We start from the raw sequence: 17366 nt of genomic DNA, 5'->3' as shown, positions 1-17366 counted from the left end.
GTGTGGAATTTAAGGAAATGTTGTCAGTAGTTTATGGAATAAAACAAAAAATGTTCATGTTCCTCAAACGCAAACCTATAAATAGTAAAACCAGAGAAACTGCTAATTTTGCAGTGGTTTCTTAATTTTTTTCTTGAACTGTATACTGGAATAGTGGAAGAATTGATGTACCCCTACCTCAGGTCCTAACTGATGTTTGACCTGAAACTATTGTTTATTTAACAGAGAGGTTTGCAGTAAGCACCTTATCTGAGCTATTTAATCAGTCCTTGACTGCATGAACCATAGGTGTCAGGAGTAGGGGAGGTGGAACATTGGGTATGCACTGTAGGGGACAGATATGACCTGTATCATCTAAATTAATGAAACCAATCCTACAATCACAGAAAAAAAAGAAAGCAAAGAAATTCAGCACCTGAAAAGAAATATTATTCATGTTTTATTAAATGGTTTCTTTTTTTAGCTCTCTTTTCTATTTGTCTTGGGACTACATAAGAGAGGTGGGTCCCCAACTCTCAAACTATTAATTCATGGTTAAGTATAGGCCTGTTGTTGCCAATATGAAAGCAGATTATTTGAAGTAATGATGCAGTGAGGTAATTCATCTGCCAAAATGGAAGACACCCTGCAGAGGAGTTTCTACAAGCCAAGACTGGGAAATGATGTGTGATGGTGAGTGGAGCTGAAAACAGACCACCACTTCACCATATTGTCACTTCCTACCCCCTTTCTACATCTTATATTTGCTATAGGCTACCTGTGTTTGGGAAGGCCAAGAGGTCCCTACATGACCTCTTTGCCAGATTCAATATAGCTGGTGTACCCACAAAGGACCAAACAGCTATGACAACAGCCAGAATACCCACTATTTGATCCAAACCTGGGGTTGTCCTGAAAGCTACTGTCTGGCAAGGGCCCAATATTTGGGTATACCTTGACTGAACAGCTTTGAATGTACCAAGGCTCATCCAACCCCTTACAACCCACAGGATATCCTGGAACATAAGAAGCAGGCAAGGTGGGCTGATCATCTCCCAGCCTTGTCATAAGCACACAACAATGCAGTGCATACTAGCACAGGACGGATCTGATACTGTTTGTATTACTGCCATGCTAGGTTGCTCATAGAATTGGCAACTGGAGCAATGACCAAAGAAATTAGATATGTCTTGGAGGGGTGGGTTTGCAGACATCACAAAATTCTTGCCCATAAGCAGCAGGTGAGAAACAAGCAGAGATATGACAGGCAAGCCAGTGATGCTCCCCTGCTTCTAGTTAAGTGGGTCCCATTGAGAAGCCATTGCTGGCATGATCAAGGTAAACTCACACCTCTCTGGTGTAATATACTGTTTTGTCAGTTGGATGCTGGACACACCTGTGATACCCCTATCCAAAAAGAAGCCAATATCAACAAATGACAGAAGATGCTAATCAAGTTTCAAATGTCTTTGCTTTAGGAAGGCCAAATTGTGGATCCCATCACTCAAAAATATTGCCATTAAAAAATTTATATGTAAATACTGGCATATTGGCATGGACAGAACAAATCCATCCATTATCTGTAACCGCTTATCCTGTTCAGGGTCATGGGCAAGCTGGAGCCTATCCCAGCTGACTATGGGCGAGAGGCGGGGTACACCCTGGACAAGTCGCCAGGTTATTGCAGGGCTGACACACAGATACAAACAACCATTCACACACTCATTCTCACCTACGGTCAATTTAGAGCCACCAATTAACCTAACCTGCATGTCTTTGGACTGTGGGGGAAACCGGAGCACCCAGAGGAAACCCACGCAGACACAGGGAGAACATGCAAACTCCACACAGAAAGGCCCTTGTTGGCCGCTGGGCTCGGACCCAGAACCACCTTGCTGTGAGGCGACAGTGCTAGTACAGAACAAATCATTTTGTGTTAATGAAAGTTGAGGGTTCATTGCTGAAAACCATAATTTACATACTTCACTATCATTACAAGAATTGGTGTCTTTGGTGGGCAGGTGGGCATTTTGGCTACTAAAATGTGTTTTTGGAGAAACAATGCCCCTCAGTTCCATCATCACAAAGCTATTCTGAAGATAATATAGATTCACGTTTTAGTTATACTTGTAAATACAGGCTATCCCAGCTATAATAGAAAATAATGTAGGCTCCTGAGTGGTGCAACAGAAAAGCGTTTGCCCTATCATCCAGATATTGCTAGTTTGAATCCTCATGATGCCACAGTCATCTGTGGCTCAAGAAATCAAAATTGGCCTGTGCTCTCAGGGGTGGCATATTGATCTGAATGTGTATATACTCAGGTGTCTGAGGTCGTCCACTCTGGGAAAAGGGTCGTAGTTGAACTCAGTGATCTGATTTAGATGGGAGAAGTCATTGCAGATCCTGAGTGAGCTGTCAGGCTTGGGCACCACAACTCTGGGATGTGGTAGGGGTGCTGTTTGATGGTGATTCTGGGGAATCTCACCTCATTGTGGGCCATTGGAGCCATTAAGTGGGGCCAAGATGCACCCTAGTGACCCTGTGAGATGTGAGAGCAGAAGCATGTGCTTACAGGAGTGGAAGTGCTTAAGGAGGTTTATGCAGTATAGTTGAAAGGTTTTTTTCTTACCAGGCTGTTGCAGGTTGTAGTTGATCAAGCCCATGTGCTCTATGATGGTGTAGGGCCCTTGCCAGTGGGTGAGAAACTTGTGGTTGGTGTCAGTAAGAGCACACAGCCACCTGGCTAAAACTTCTGGGACTGGGCCAGACAGTTGTATACTCAGCTTTTCTTAGCTTGGGCATCGAGCATGTGCTGGTGGACGATGGGAGCTACCTTATCGATGTGCACTTGTACCTTCTGCACATACTCAACAACTGAGCAAAAGGGCAATGGCTGTTCCCAGGTCTCTTTCACTACATCGAGCAAGCCCTGGGGTCATCTCCCAAACAGGAACTTGAAGGGTGTGAACCTTGTAGAGGCCTGTGGCATTTCTCTCCCCACAAAGAGAACATACAAGAGAAGGTCCCAGTTTCTCCTCTGCTCATTGATGACTCACCAAAGCATCCTCTTCAGGGTCTGATTGAAGTGCTCAATGTGCCCATCTGTTTGGGGGTGGTAAACGGAGGTCCGGACACAGCCGGCACACATCCATCATTAATTTTGATGTGAAAAGAATACCTTGGTCAGTGAGCAGGTTCTTTGGCAGGCCAACCCAGGAGAACAGCAGAATTGGCTCTGGTGACTTTTTTTTTGGAGTCACTTTCTGAAAGGGGACTGCCTTGGGGTAGTGTGTAGCATAATCAACCATTACCAGGATATACCCATTACCCTTGCGGACGTTGGAAGAGGACCCAGGAGATCCATACCCACTTTCTCAAAGGGGGACCCCCATGATTGTTAGAGGAATTAGGGGAGCTGGGGCAGGCTTCTGTGGGATGGTGCACTGGTACTGAGAGCAACAGTGATGGAAGTTATTGCCTTTTTCTATACTGGGGCAGTGAAACCTAGAGTATTATGGGCAGCCAGGTGACTTCCTAAGGGGTTGGTGTGTGTGAGGTGCAAGGTTATATTGACCTTTGAGTGAGGCATCACAAGGAGATTGATGGTCTGGCCACATCATTCTGCAGGGTAGTATAGGAGACCTTTGTTGATTATAAAGTATGTGTTGGGATGGGGTTGGCCAGGCTGTTGGTCTTTACCCTCTACTAGACATACCTGCCTTCAACAGTATTTAAGCCTGTGATGATCTTTCTGCTCCCAGCCAAAGTTCCCTTCTCAGGTCACCTGTGTATGCACACAAGAGAGTGGGTTAGCCAGGATTTTAGATTCACCTTTGGTTGATTCCTGTGTGAGCTTGTGTTGGTCTCTGGCCAGGCAAAGGGTTTGGGGCAGAGCAGGACAGTGTCTTTCATTTGTGGGTGGACTTGGGCACTCTCTTTTCCAGCTGGGTGGCAGCTCTGCTGGGAATCTGGGCCAGTCTTGACCTATCATGTTCTTTATTATGTTGGGAATGGTGGGCCAGACTAGGGTGATTGTGGTCCTTGAGTCTAAGAGGGTGCTGACAGGCTGTCCCTTTAGCTAGACCTGGGTGTTGGGGATGGAATGTACCAGACAGCCCATCAGCCAGGGTTTTCTTGCTGGGTCCAGGGTGGCAAACTCGAAGGCAGTTGGCATGGGCTGATTATGGTGTGAGGAGCCTGTGGGCCTTCTGGCAGTATGTTTCTGCCGGCCGGTTTCGCTCCATGCTGAGGGTCAGGGTGGCTGTCAGGGCTTGTGAGATTTTGGAAGGGCTAGGAGTTTGGTGATTTCTAAGGCAGCCAATGTGCATTCTAGGGCTTCCACCAGCTGTGTTGGTGTCTTGTGTGTTTTCATCCTGATGGCCATGCACTCAGCAGGGGGATGGAGCAGACAAACTGGTCCATTACAAGCTTCTCTGTGACCTGGGTTGTGGAATGTAGCTTGGGTTGGGTTGGGTTGGAGCCAGAGCTTTGTGGTTCAGAGCAGCATGCCCATCTGGCTCCAGGAAGTGATGTTTGGCTGGTATTTCCAGTGGTGAAACTCCGCCCACACCCAACGGGGAGAGACCACACTGGGCCAGAAGGTACCCTTTTAATATGGTGTAGTCATTAGCATAGGCTGGTGGGAGGGTGTAGTCTGCCAATCGAGACTCACCAGTTAGCGGGGGGGGGTCTAGGCTATGGGCCCATTTCTCCATAGGCCAGCCTTCATGGTGAGCTGTTTACTCGAACATGTAGAGGAATGCTTCCACGTCATCAGAGGGCCCCAGCTTTGAGAGCAGGTGTAGAGCTTCTTGTTGGGGTTCAGGCAGATATAGACATGAGAAATACCAAAGCCTAAATGTATGAAGGCATTTTAAGGTAAGGTACTATGAAAAGGAGGTAGGAGGTTACTTCAGCTTACTTAGGGTTTACAATAAATCATTCCATTTATATGTTCCATTGACTGTATATGCTGTACGCATCTCTGTCAATGAGGTCTTTGGTTCTTAGTACATGTACCTGACTATTGGGAGATTATTAAACAAACAGCAGAATCTCAAAAGTGAACAGCATGCCATTTCTTCATGGAGAGCATCTCAGGTGGTGATTTGGTCTAAGCAGTATTTTGCATTCTCTTTCTAATCTTTAGCTCCTTTTGTTTGTTGTGCTTTCTCTCTTTTGCTCACTTCTTTTTTCCCCTTGGCATGAAAGTGATTATGATTTATTGAGCTTGCTGTAAGTAGTGGCCTGCTGGAGGTGTGCATGCAGTAAGAGTTACTGAATTACTGTCCAGCTCTTTCAGGCTACATGCTTGGTGGACATTCGTCTGATGATCAGTCCTTCTGTAAATCTGGAATGATATTAAAGATGCATTCAGTCCCCCTTATATTGGTGAATCAACAGCTACCATTCTTAGCTTGATTATTCAACCTTTTCTTCTGCTGTTGTGTTCGAATTTTAGGGTTGATGTATTTGTTGTGGGCAGCATGGTGGTGTAGTGGTTAGCGTTGTCATCTCACAGCACAAGAAGGTTCTGGGTTCAAGCCCAGTTGCCAGCAGGGGCCTTTCTGTGTGGATTTTGTATCTTCTGCCTGTGTCTGCATGGGTTTCCTCCAGGTACCCCAGTTTCCCCCAAAGACATGCAGTTTATCGGTTGCTCTAAATTGACCGGAGGTGTGAATGGTTGTTTGTTTCTATGTGCCCTGCGATGATCTGGTGACTGGTTCAGGGTGTACCCCGCCTCTCACCCATAGTCAGCTGTGATAGGCTCCAGCTTGCCCACGACCCTGCACAGGATAAGCGGTTGCGAATAATGGATGGATGTGTTTGTTGCTGAGAGTGTAATCTATTTAGTTCAAGCTAAAATTCAGTATGCATTTTCCATTTGGGAAAATGGAAATTATAATAATGATATGTCTGTGTTGTCATGCAAGGTTGTGTTTCACAGGGAAGATAATGCTTTTACACCCAGGGGGCATGTTGACATTAGAACACTCATTTAAATTACCTCAAGCTATCAAATTCACAAAGGCCACTTGTCATTTATTGCGAAATGTGGAGAAAGGCATAAGAACTACTGTAAGGGATTTTTCCCTCTCTCTTTCCCTCCCTTTCTGTGTGTACGTGTATGTAGTCCTCTCATACTCTTCTTCCCCTTTACCCCATGTCCATCTCCTTTATGTTCTTTTTCTGTACTTGATTATACCCCATCAACTGCCCCCCACCCCTCTCTCTCGTTCTGAGCCCCCTTGTGATTTTAATTAAAGTCAGTCATCTCAATTGTGATTGGCTGAGAGCAGATGACTCACACCTACAGGGGTTTTAGAGGTGGGGGGGTTGCTCTATCTCTCTTCGAGGAGAGAATGCATGCTTGCTTCACATGCACTGTTCGTACAAATACACACAGAGACACATACACACATATGCGTACACATACACACACTCATTCTCTCCTACAGTCAGATGCAAGCTGAGCTGAGTGAAGCATAGCAGAAGAAAAAAGCCAGAACTAAAGAAAATCCTCTGCATCTCCCAGGAGGTTGAGAGAAGAGGATCCATCTTCAGCCATCTCTCTTTTTCCGTCTCCCTCTCTCCAATTCCTCCCTGAATCCTGCCTGAGCCTGACAGTCAGAAAGACAGAGAAAGAGTAGTGGGAAACAGAAAGAGAAAAAGAAGAGGTGAGTCTTTCTGCATGCCTTTCAGCTAATGAAACTGTCATTCATAGAATAAATGCTTTTAAAAATTCCTATATAGCTATATAATCCATGGTAATGGATTGAGAGCTTAGTGTGATGCTGGTGCTGTTTCTGTTTTGCTCAAATGTTTTACTTTTCATTGTTAAAGATGGGAGTGTCTAGAAATCTCCAGAAAGTTTTCAGGAGAGCAGTTATGGCGCAGTTACAGTTCAGGCACTATGTGATGTGGTGTTTGTGTATGTGGCACATCTGTATGTGTGTGGAGGATTGGAGATGTATATGAAAGTATGCCCATGTATTGTGGGGGGATGTAGGTGGCAAGCAGGACAGAGAACAGTGTGTAGGAATGTGATGGTGAAGGTGCGTTTGGAAGAGGTCTGTGTTTATTGATGGTTACATGTATACATGTTTTGATGGGATTGCTCAGGGAGGTGTGAGATTGTGTACTTTTTGGTCTGTGTATACATTGTGAGTGTGTGTTCATCTCAGTAGGCTTGTGAGAGTGTGAAGCTTGTTTAAAAGCCTTCCCTGCTCTGTCACAGTGTGGGTGGAAACTGAGATCTTTCTGCCTGTGATTTTGTGTGTGTGAGAGAAAGCAAGAGTGTGTGTGAAAGAAAGAGGGAGTGATGGAGTGAGGAAAAAACGGCAGTTGCAGAGGAGTGAGAGATCTCTGATAGAACAGTTAAGAGGGATGACTGTCAAACCAGCTTTCTCTTTTCGCCTTCGTTTTGGTCCTTTTCTTTGCATTTTCCTCTCTTTTAATCTGAGGGACATTTAACATCCCAAATGTGTTTCTCTAACATTCCAAAAGTCAAAATACAGAACTTTTGCATAAATAGATGCCATGCCCTGTAGTAATATGTGTTTCTGTATATACACATACATATGTTTGCAAATTTTTATATATATATATAAAATTGTGTGTATTTTATTTATATATATTATTGTTTATATAAAAACGCGCGCGCGATGTTATTTCTTTAAAATGACACAATCCCCAATAATATCCATTAATCGTAAGAACATTCTGTTCGTTAAAAAATTTTATGGTTGTAAAACTTAAATGAGACAAGGCCACTTAATTTCACAAGCAATTAAAATTGTATTAACCTTTATACAGTAATATTAAGATTACTCCCACTGCATTCTAAGGCCATTTACAGTTAAAGGCAAGCCTGCTTTATCTCTGATCACACACACACACACACACACACACACACACACACACTATTATGAAACAGGAAAGCCGTTCAGGTTCCAGGTTTTGGTTTGGCCGTAATTCAGTACTGCTCCTCTGCATAATGGCAGGACATGAAAATAAATGAAATGCACCTTGATGATCAAACACAATCCATTATACACCTATTTATTTGTGCGTGAGCGTGTGGTTGCATAAGGACACATCAGCATCTTAGGCAAATTTCTGTTATCTGGTGGCCAGAATTATATCACCAAAATAAATTGGTGGCATTTCTTTCATTATTTTGCCTTTTTCCTTCCAATGCCAAATTTTTATGGGGCACATGGGCTATTTCCAGTCTCACTGCAGATTCTCTTCTGTTATTCTTTCTTCTCATTTTGACCTGATCTGTCCCTGCTGACAAACGGAGCCCTCAAAGCCTATCTGAGCTTGTTCAGCTTCTGCTTAGGTGGGGGGTTGGGGGGGTGTTATGGCGTTATTGCGACAAAAAATCAGACGCATTGTTCTATTTTTCTCCCTCTCGCCCCCTCGTTCTGCCTTTTGAAATTTTGATGTTGGATGGTAACCCACTGTGAAATTGCGTCATGCTTGGGTGGGTTGTGCGGAGCCAGAAGTGGCAGCTATATCTGGTCATCACTAGATTCTGAATTCTAGGCTATGTATATGTTTATAAGAAAATATGTAGGCCTAGTGTATGGTTTGGATGCTAGAGTTTATTACAACAAATCCACTTTAGTCATAACTGAATATTTGTGTGGCATTAAAGCTGATATAATAAACATTTCATATCGAGGACATTTATTGTCAAGTTCAGCATGCCAAATATCTGGAGTAATAAAGCAACACCTTAGTAATTATGCAACTTAATCTTCCTGTTCAGTATGTGGTTTATTGATTTAATAAGGTAATCTGTTCTGGAGCATTTATATTTTGTGTAGTCTCAGATATTTATTTGAGCTGTTTAAATGCTGGGCTGAAATATTGCTGTACACTACCGTATCATACCCTGACACCCCAGATACAAAATAATAATGCACAACATCTTACGTTTCTCTCAACAGCCAGCACTTTTTCCACTACTGCCAGTCTGCTGACAAAGACAAAAGCCAGCAGTATTGTATTTGCTGCAAATAACATACATAGATAAGACTTTGTCATTGTAGTGATGCAACAAAGCTTTATTTGGTAGCACTCAGAGAGAACAGCAGCAATAAAAAAGGATAAAAATAAAATACAAGATAAAGTAAGTAAATAAAACACATACACACGTGTGCAGCAGTCCTGAGCTGCAACATAGTTTAGCGGGGTAAAACGAATGTAACTGGAAAAAAAAAAAAAGAATACAGCAGTGATGTAACTTACATAATATGTAGGGGGGGGGAGCTTGGCCTGTGCTGTCTACACACGCAGTAATATTTCTCTATATTTTAATAAAAACATTTTTCTTTGGTGCACCTGTTGTATCAACCTAGCTTAAGATGTGGGGGGAAAAAAAGAAATATTAGAAATGTTTGGGATATCATGGGGGAAAAAAATCTTCAAGGAAAGCACGCTTCCAATGGAATCCCAAGCGCATTTCAAAATGGCTGGAAATTCCCTGAGGGTAAGACAGGAAGAAGATATCAGCCGCAGGTGATGAGCCAAATTAGTAGAGGGTAGAGGCACATGTAACCACAAAAACAAATACTCAAAGGACATGGAGAGCAAATGTAGAAATATTCACCAAACGAAGGCAGCTTTCCCCCCCCTCCACCAATTTGGACGGTGAACAGCTGCAAGGGCATTGGACAGAGAGATAAGGGGAAAGCACAGAATAAGCACACAGGGAGAAGTCTTGCCAAGACACCCCACCGGTGGAAAATTAGTGTATAATGAACGTTGTTCATCTCACATTTCTTTTCCCTCTTTCTTACATTCTCTGTTGTTAATGCCAGAGCACACTTGCTGTTGGCAAAATAATATTGTATACAGATGCTATATACAAACGTGTTATGAAACCTCAAACACCCTTAGGTATTATATTTAGGAATTAGCTAGAGAACTGCCTTTTGATACCTACCATGTGTCACAACAGGATATAGTCTGGCATACAATCTGGTCATAGTGTTTGGGTGTCAATTCCACTGCCTGATTATGTAAAATGGCCCTACGGCATGTCTAAGGTCACATGGAGCAACTCTGAATAAACTCTGGCTGTCCTAAGAGATACCGTCTGTGCAGTGGTTTGGGTATACTGTATATGTTTAAAAAAAAAAAAGGTGCTTGCTCATGGCTTGTGTTTGTATACAGTACCAATTAAAAGTTTGGACACACCTAGGATAACAATACTGAAGACATCAAAATTATGACATCATATATCGGACATGTATGGAATTATGTCGTAAACCAAAAAAGTGTTGGGGGGGGAAAAAAATCACATTTTTAGTTTCTTCAGAGTAGCCAGCATTCATCAGCGTTGATGATGCTTTGCACACTATTGGCATTATTTTAACCAGCTTCATGAGGTAGTAACATGGAATGCTTTTCAGTTAACAGCTCTGCCTCATCTGAAGTTAATTAGTGCAATTTCTTGCCTTTTTAATGCATTTGAGACCAAACAATAAACAGTAAATAACGAGTACAGTAAACAGCCCTATTCCACAAGCGAAGTAATCCATATTATATCAAAATGCACTCAGCTAAGTAAAGAGAAACAATATCCATCATTATTTTAAGACATGAAGTGACTTTTAATGAATAAAAATAAAGAAAAACCTTTGAATTAGAAGGTGTCCCCAAACTTTTGATTGGTACTGTATGTACTGTACACTTGTCATCAGGTTGTCCTTTGAGTTTGTTTTCTGTAGTTTGCTGACTGATGCCAGGAAGTAGTGCACGTGTTTCTTTCTCTCTCTCGCTTTCGCGCTCTCTCTCTCTCGCGCTCTCTCTCTCTCACACACACTGGATGACATTTACAGTATAATATTCATATAGGCCCTGCCTGACCTTTGGAGCTCTCAGATAAAACCCTGTCAGATTGGTTTTGATCCATAATACATGACACAGATCAGATGGCTCAGCCTTCAGCCTCAGTCCCGGAACACTTGCTTCAGGTCCGCAACTGCAGACGGAGTTTGGTGTGTGCTGAGTGTCCACTCTCCTGTCTCTCAGAGTTCCACATCCTGTGGCGCTAAGCAAGAGGTGTGACAGTAACATGCTAACCTTCCTGTTCTCGCCTACATTTCCCATCTGTCCCTCCTCTCCAGCCATCTGGCCCTTCCTGGACTAATTAGCCAATCAGCTGCTGTGGCGAGAAGGGCTTGTAATAGGTTGTGTGTTTCATATTGTGTGTCTGGTAATGTTAACATTTCAGTTTATAGAAGTTGGTTATTTTATTTTATTTTATTTTATTTTATTTTATTTGGAAGCATATATTTTAGGGTGTGCCATTTTTAAGCAATAAATGGTAGTTTTTGTCACATCTTGCCATGTCTGTAATAAAAAAAAATTGGAATTACATTAGCAGTACACACCATTTATTTGTACCATCACAAAACAAAATAAATAAACATATACTGTATACGCAATGTAGATGAATGTTTTCCTGTGTCATAATGCAGTGTGTTTGGCCTATTTTCCTTGGAGCATACAGACATGATGTTCTTGATGTAATTATCAAGCTAGGTTCACTTGTTAGTCAGATATTCAGAGGCAAAGAAAATATGGCACTCTGTGCTCATGACTGCAGAGGTGGTGACAGCAATGACGTCTGAACCCATGATGAAAAATATAGATTCATAATACGCTTCTTACCCCACATGTAGGTTACTTTAATTGAGTTTCAGTGCTGATTTGAAGCTTCCAATAAAAATCTCATTTTAGCCTACAATTATAATGGGTATCAGCTGTTGCTAGAAACAAATAGTTCATTTTGTCTAGAATTCACTTTTACTGACATTGGGAATAACAATGGAAGTTCTTGACTAGGGATTGTTGTTGAAATTCCTAGCAAAGACAAGACATTTCATCTGACATTTTAGAAAAAAATATCAAATTAGACAGGACAAACAGTCGAAAACCAGAAAGACAGAGGCTTGGGTGAAGCCACAAACAGCAAATATCACACACTTGAGTAGAATTATCATTTAAGCTCCCATCTAAAGGCACTAGAGAATAGAGGTCTGCGCGGGACAGAATTTTCAGTCCCGCTCCCGCCCGCTCCCGCATTGTGCAGTCCCGCTCCCGCCCGCTCCTGCAAAGAATTATGATTTTTAGTCCCGCTCCCGCCCACAAATCCCGCATGATGCAGACGTTCGCGTTATTTCTCACGAAAGTTCTTGTCATTGGCTTGGGGAATTAAACATGCTGAGTTTAGCTGAGCTCTCCACTGACCGATCCTTCACCTAGCGCACGTAGCGAGGGTGCGCGTTGCCAGGCGGCATGCGCAGCTGAGGCTTTACAGAGATACCCAACACACCTACCAAAATCTACAGTGGATATTAAGAATATTGTACCGTACATTGCACATAGCTTATGTCACTCCTCACATTTACATTCTAGGAAATACAAGTAGGCCTATAAGAAATTAATATAATTTAAAGACACAGCGTGATGGTGCCCCGCCCCCTACTTTGAGTGGATTTGAGCATAAATATCTACAGCTCACGTTCAGGGGTGCGTTTCCCAAACAACCAACCAAGTTAGCATTAAACCAATATGGTACGATGCAAGTTTGAACTAACATCCAAAAAACGTATGTACATCAGTACAGTATGTTAAGAGAACCTACCTTTATTGTAATAATTCTTCAAGGACTTGGACATCTTTTCTGCGCTGCCTTTCAAATGAAGGTGCCCTAAAAAATGTATCAGTTTAACAGTTAGATGTTAGGTGACACAAAGAATCTTTGTATGGTTGCTGAAAGCACTGAGACTCCACACTTATCACATAATTCAATTTCAGCTTCCTAACCATCAAGGACGCTGTTTAACACCTGAATACCAACTTGCATGTCTGTATGCATGCTGAGATATAGCACATATAGCACAGGACAAGTAACCTGATAGAGAACACATTATGGCATTTAAACAGTATATTTAATAGAGAATGCAAGGACGGCTGACCTGAGCACACAGAACAGTATCAGCAAGTGTGGGCATTCACACTTCACTAGAGGAGCTCTGCTCTTCTGCCATGATCGGAGATCTCAAACACGGAAGAGCGGAAAGGAATTGGAAACGTACGCGAGATTAGACCACATCCGCAAATTTAGGCATCTTAAAATGTTTTTATTAATGCCAATTAAAATATCCAGCACAAATTATATATGATAGACATAAATTAATAATTTATAAATTTTATTTTAAACGCGTTTTTAGCTAGCGGGACTGCAGCTTATCACCGCTCCTGCATTGTGCACCCCCCGTCCCGCCCGCACCCGCAATGAGCGTTCAAAATTTGTCCCGCGCCGCACTGCTTTGCGTCTGGTCCCGCGGGAGTGCAGGGCTCTACTAGATAACTATCCAGCAAAAGCTTCCAAACTAGTGCTGAATTTACTACCAGAAAACATTTTGAACATGACCGCGATATGTTTGTGTGTGCATAGTGAGCCACTGAAAGCCATTGTTTGTACAGTCCTCAGTACAGACCAGCTGTTTCTCAGTGAGGCTTTCCAACTTTCTGAAACCAAGTCTGCAATGTGCTGAATAATGCTGCAGTTCCAAAGTTCGTGTGTTATAAGTCAGCAAACATTAAAATGTTGAAGAAAGACTTGTGGGTCAAGAAATCTGCTCAATATTCCAAATGTGATCTGTTGAGATGACGAGTACCACTGAAACACTTTGAATTCTGTCTGTTTCTGCTCTGGGAGTTCCCAGAAGGATTTGTAAATGTCACCTTTTGAAGTATAAAGGACTTAAAGGCCTCCTAACCCATGGAATCTCTAAATGTCGACCCAAATGACCTCCAGAACACTAATCATGGCTCAGTGCTATAATTGGTGAATGTAACAGTTGTTATATTGATTCTAATTAAGAACAGAATCCATCCATCCATCCATTATCTGTAGCCACTTATCCTGTGTAGGGTCGCGGGCAAGCTGGAGCCTATCCCAGCTGACTATGGGCGAGAGATGGGGTACACCCTGGACAAATCACCAGGTCATCACAGGGCCGACACATAGAGACAACCAACCATTCACATTCACACCTACGGTCAATTTAAAGCCACCAGTTAACCTAACCTGCGTGCCTTTGGACTGTAGGGGAAACTGGAGCACCCGGAGGAAACCCACGCGGACACGGGGAGAACATGCAAACTCCACACAGAAAGACCCACGTCAGCCGCTGGGCTCAAACACAGGACCTTCTTGATGTGAGACGACAGTGCTAACCACTACGCCACCGTGCCGCCCCAGAACAGAGCTAATCATTTTTTTTTCAACACGAGAATGGATAAACCTAAGGGTCTAGATGCAAAGCATGATTTCATCCATTTGGTCTTTGTTATTGCTGTGCATTCAGATGAATAGTGACGTTTTCTTATTGACATGAAGTCAGCGCATGTCTATGGTATTCAAGTGTTTTTGGTCCCGAATTGATCTGTTGGGTCAAGTTTGTGATATTTTATTGATCTGAGGCACACAGCTTCACTAGACCTCCAACAGATGATTCTGCAATGTAATTTGTTGCTTTTTGTCTATAGGTTTAGTAGGTATAAGTGATATTGATATTGCATCTGCTCTGCAGGAACATGGCAGCAGATGTTATATTACCTGTATCAATCTGTCAGTGAGATCGATATTATTGTGCAAATTTGTTTGAGTGTTCATATAGAGGCGCCTTTTTTTTTCTTTTTCCCGTTCCACATCTACTCCTGGTGATATCCCTGGTGCTGAGTTCAGTACCCATGATGCTCTGCGTGTGGCCTTCTCTGGAATCCCACAAACATGGCGTTAACGAGGAGCAGATTTATTTGTTAATTAATCCTCTTCATCAACACAATCCAGGAGACCAAACCCTGACATTTAGGGTCATTAATAATTAGCAACAGTGAAGCCACATCATGGAAAGCCACACACTATATATAGCAAGCTTTCATTAAAATAATAGCACTTTGGTCTTAGGTTGAGCTTGCACTTTTTGTATATTAAAGTCTGTGGTTGCTTTGCTTGTTTTCAGTGGGGATTTTATTAGTAAACTGCTTCCATTTGAGAGAGTCTGAGGTTTTGCAGACCTGATTGCTTTTGTGAGCTTCAAGTCTCCAAAGGCTGCATTATACAGAAACTTAGACACTGATGTGTGTCATAACAGCCTCCAGTTGCCATGACAACTAGCGCAACCTGTCATCAGTCTTCTAAATGCATATTCCGCTGCTGTCTGAATAAATACTTTGGCATTTCAGTATATCATAGTGCTCATTGGAGGTGCTCCTGTGGATCATGCATCTTAACAATGAATGTGGTGACTATTTAAGTTAACCTAAATCCCTACCTGCATGGCTTCAGCACTGGTGCTGGTGTACGGTTTCAAATTTCTGCCGGTTTTATCTAAAAAGTGTCTGTGACTTTATATAAAAAGAACAAGTGACACTTGGAGATGACAGGCCTTTGTGTTGCAGGAAGATGCCGCAGCTCATTATTAAAAGCTCTTTTGTTAATCAGGCACTTGGTGAAAGCGTAAAGGCATAGAAAATTAAAAAGGCAGGAAAGTGAGTCATGTTGGTTAAATCACTTTTCTCGTGTCTGTATCATGCATAGAGCTTTTTTCAATGGATGGATGGATGGTTCAATGGAACAACAGGCACCGCAGCTGTTGTGGTGTAAAAGTCTTGCATGCATGTTCTGTTTTCTAGCTCATCACTGATCAGGAACCAAAACATCTGTTTGCAATATCATCCACCATTATTTAAAAAAAGAAAGAAAAAAGACACATTCCCTATCATCCCTACTAAGGAAAGCCTTATTTAACTAAACTTTACTCTTCTTCTTCTTTACTAATATGGCTGAATGAGGCCAACATTAAATACAACCCAAAAACCCTAAGGATAATGGTAGGAGGCCTAGTCAGGATTTACATTGGCGCCTTTCTTTTTCTTAATGACATGCACATGCAGCTAATAAATTGTTCACATATGGAGGAATAAACACACGTTTGCTGATATTGGACCTCAGAAGTGCCTGTTAACATCCAAGTAGGCCTAGACTAACAAAAAAAAAAAAAAGTATTTTGATTAATGTGATTCTTCCAAATTGTGAACAGCACATGGATTAGCCAAATGGGATAATGTGTGATAGCAAATGTGACTTCATGACAATAATGAACCTCTGTGCAGCTGAGGCATTTTTTTCCCTGTCTAAGTTGTTTTAGTATTCAACATTCAATACTTAAGAACTTTGCCATTTTGCAAGCACAATGAAATTGCAGTTGCATCATCCTCAAATTGTGTATTATATTTAAGACTCACACATACTGTACACACAGAGTACAAAGAATAAACTAGAAGGGCACGCAGTAGAGTGTATACCTCTGCCAAGCTATATATGTGTATTTGTATCAAAATCTAATCAATTGTTCTTTGACCTATGGCCCACCTTGCTTCAAAATTTCATCAAAATCTGTTGACTACTTTTTGAGTTACATTGAGAAGACAAAAAAAACCACCCTGGAGCCACATGCATATCCGGATTTACATCAAAATCTAACCAATTGTTCTTTGGCCCATGGCCCACCTTTCCACCAAATTTCATCAAAATCTGTGCACTACTTTTTGAATTACGTTGGGAACTGAGAAACAGAGGTAAAAACATAACCTCCCCCAACATAGTTAGTGGAGTAATAAGACAAGAAATCAGGGTGTAAAAAGTGTCAAGAACGAAAAATGCAGTAATGGTGCAGTGCAGTGTACAGATATGGAATGATGTTGAACAACGTGTGACTGGTGTAGAATATTGCACATAATGGCTTGATATGACATGGAAGCAAATATCACATGTACTCCAATGATAGCCGCTGTCCGAGATCATAAACCGTATTGTGTATAAGGGTTGTATGAGCAGTATGAAAGGTTGCAAATGACTTCTGGATGGAGTTAGGAGAAAGTTCTAGAGAAGTGATACTAACCGAGTGCAGCGTAGCAACTTATTCCTACTTGTAACTAACCTGCCCTGTTAAGTAGGTAGTAGGAGGGAAAGAGAAAGAGATGGAAGGAGAGCTTTAAAAAGCATAGTAACGAGAGCTTTTTTTTTTCTTTCTGTGGCCGTGCAGGAATAACGAAGCTTAATTGTGCAACGCCTGCAAGCAAACAAGCATGTGTGTGCATCTGTGCAGGTTCCTAATGTCCCGTAGTGTCATTAGCTGAATTGTCATGTGCCAAGTGGAAACATCTCAATGTCAAGCATGTAGGAGTGACCTGGTTCTTCTAGTTCCATCCAATGGCATTTCACATGACTCATGCATGCCACCTGTCATCGCAGCACTATGGGGAACAGATTTGGCCTGCAGTATGGATTC

General features: G+C 42.2%; 1 protein-coding gene across 1 annotated transcript in view; it reads left to right on the top strand.

The window, feature by feature from the left end:
- The first annotated feature begins 6377 nt into the window (after positions 1-6377).
- Positions 6378-17366, top strand: part of prickle2a (prickle homolog 2a) — a 48717-nt gene continuing 37728 nt past the window's right edge. Inside the window, exon 1 of the mRNA XM_060930760.1 lies at positions 6378-6659. The gene's annotated coding sequence lies outside the window, so the exon portion shown is untranslated. The remainder of the gene's footprint in view (positions 6660-17366) is intronic.

Source organism: Neoarius graeffei, chromosome 10 (assembly GCF_027579695.1).
Source record: "Neoarius graeffei isolate fNeoGra1 chromosome 10, fNeoGra1.pri, whole genome shotgun sequence".
Lineage (NCBI taxonomy): Eukaryota > Metazoa > Chordata > Actinopteri > Siluriformes > Ariidae > Neoarius > Neoarius graeffei.
This window is presented reverse-complemented; position numbering and strand designations above follow the sequence as displayed.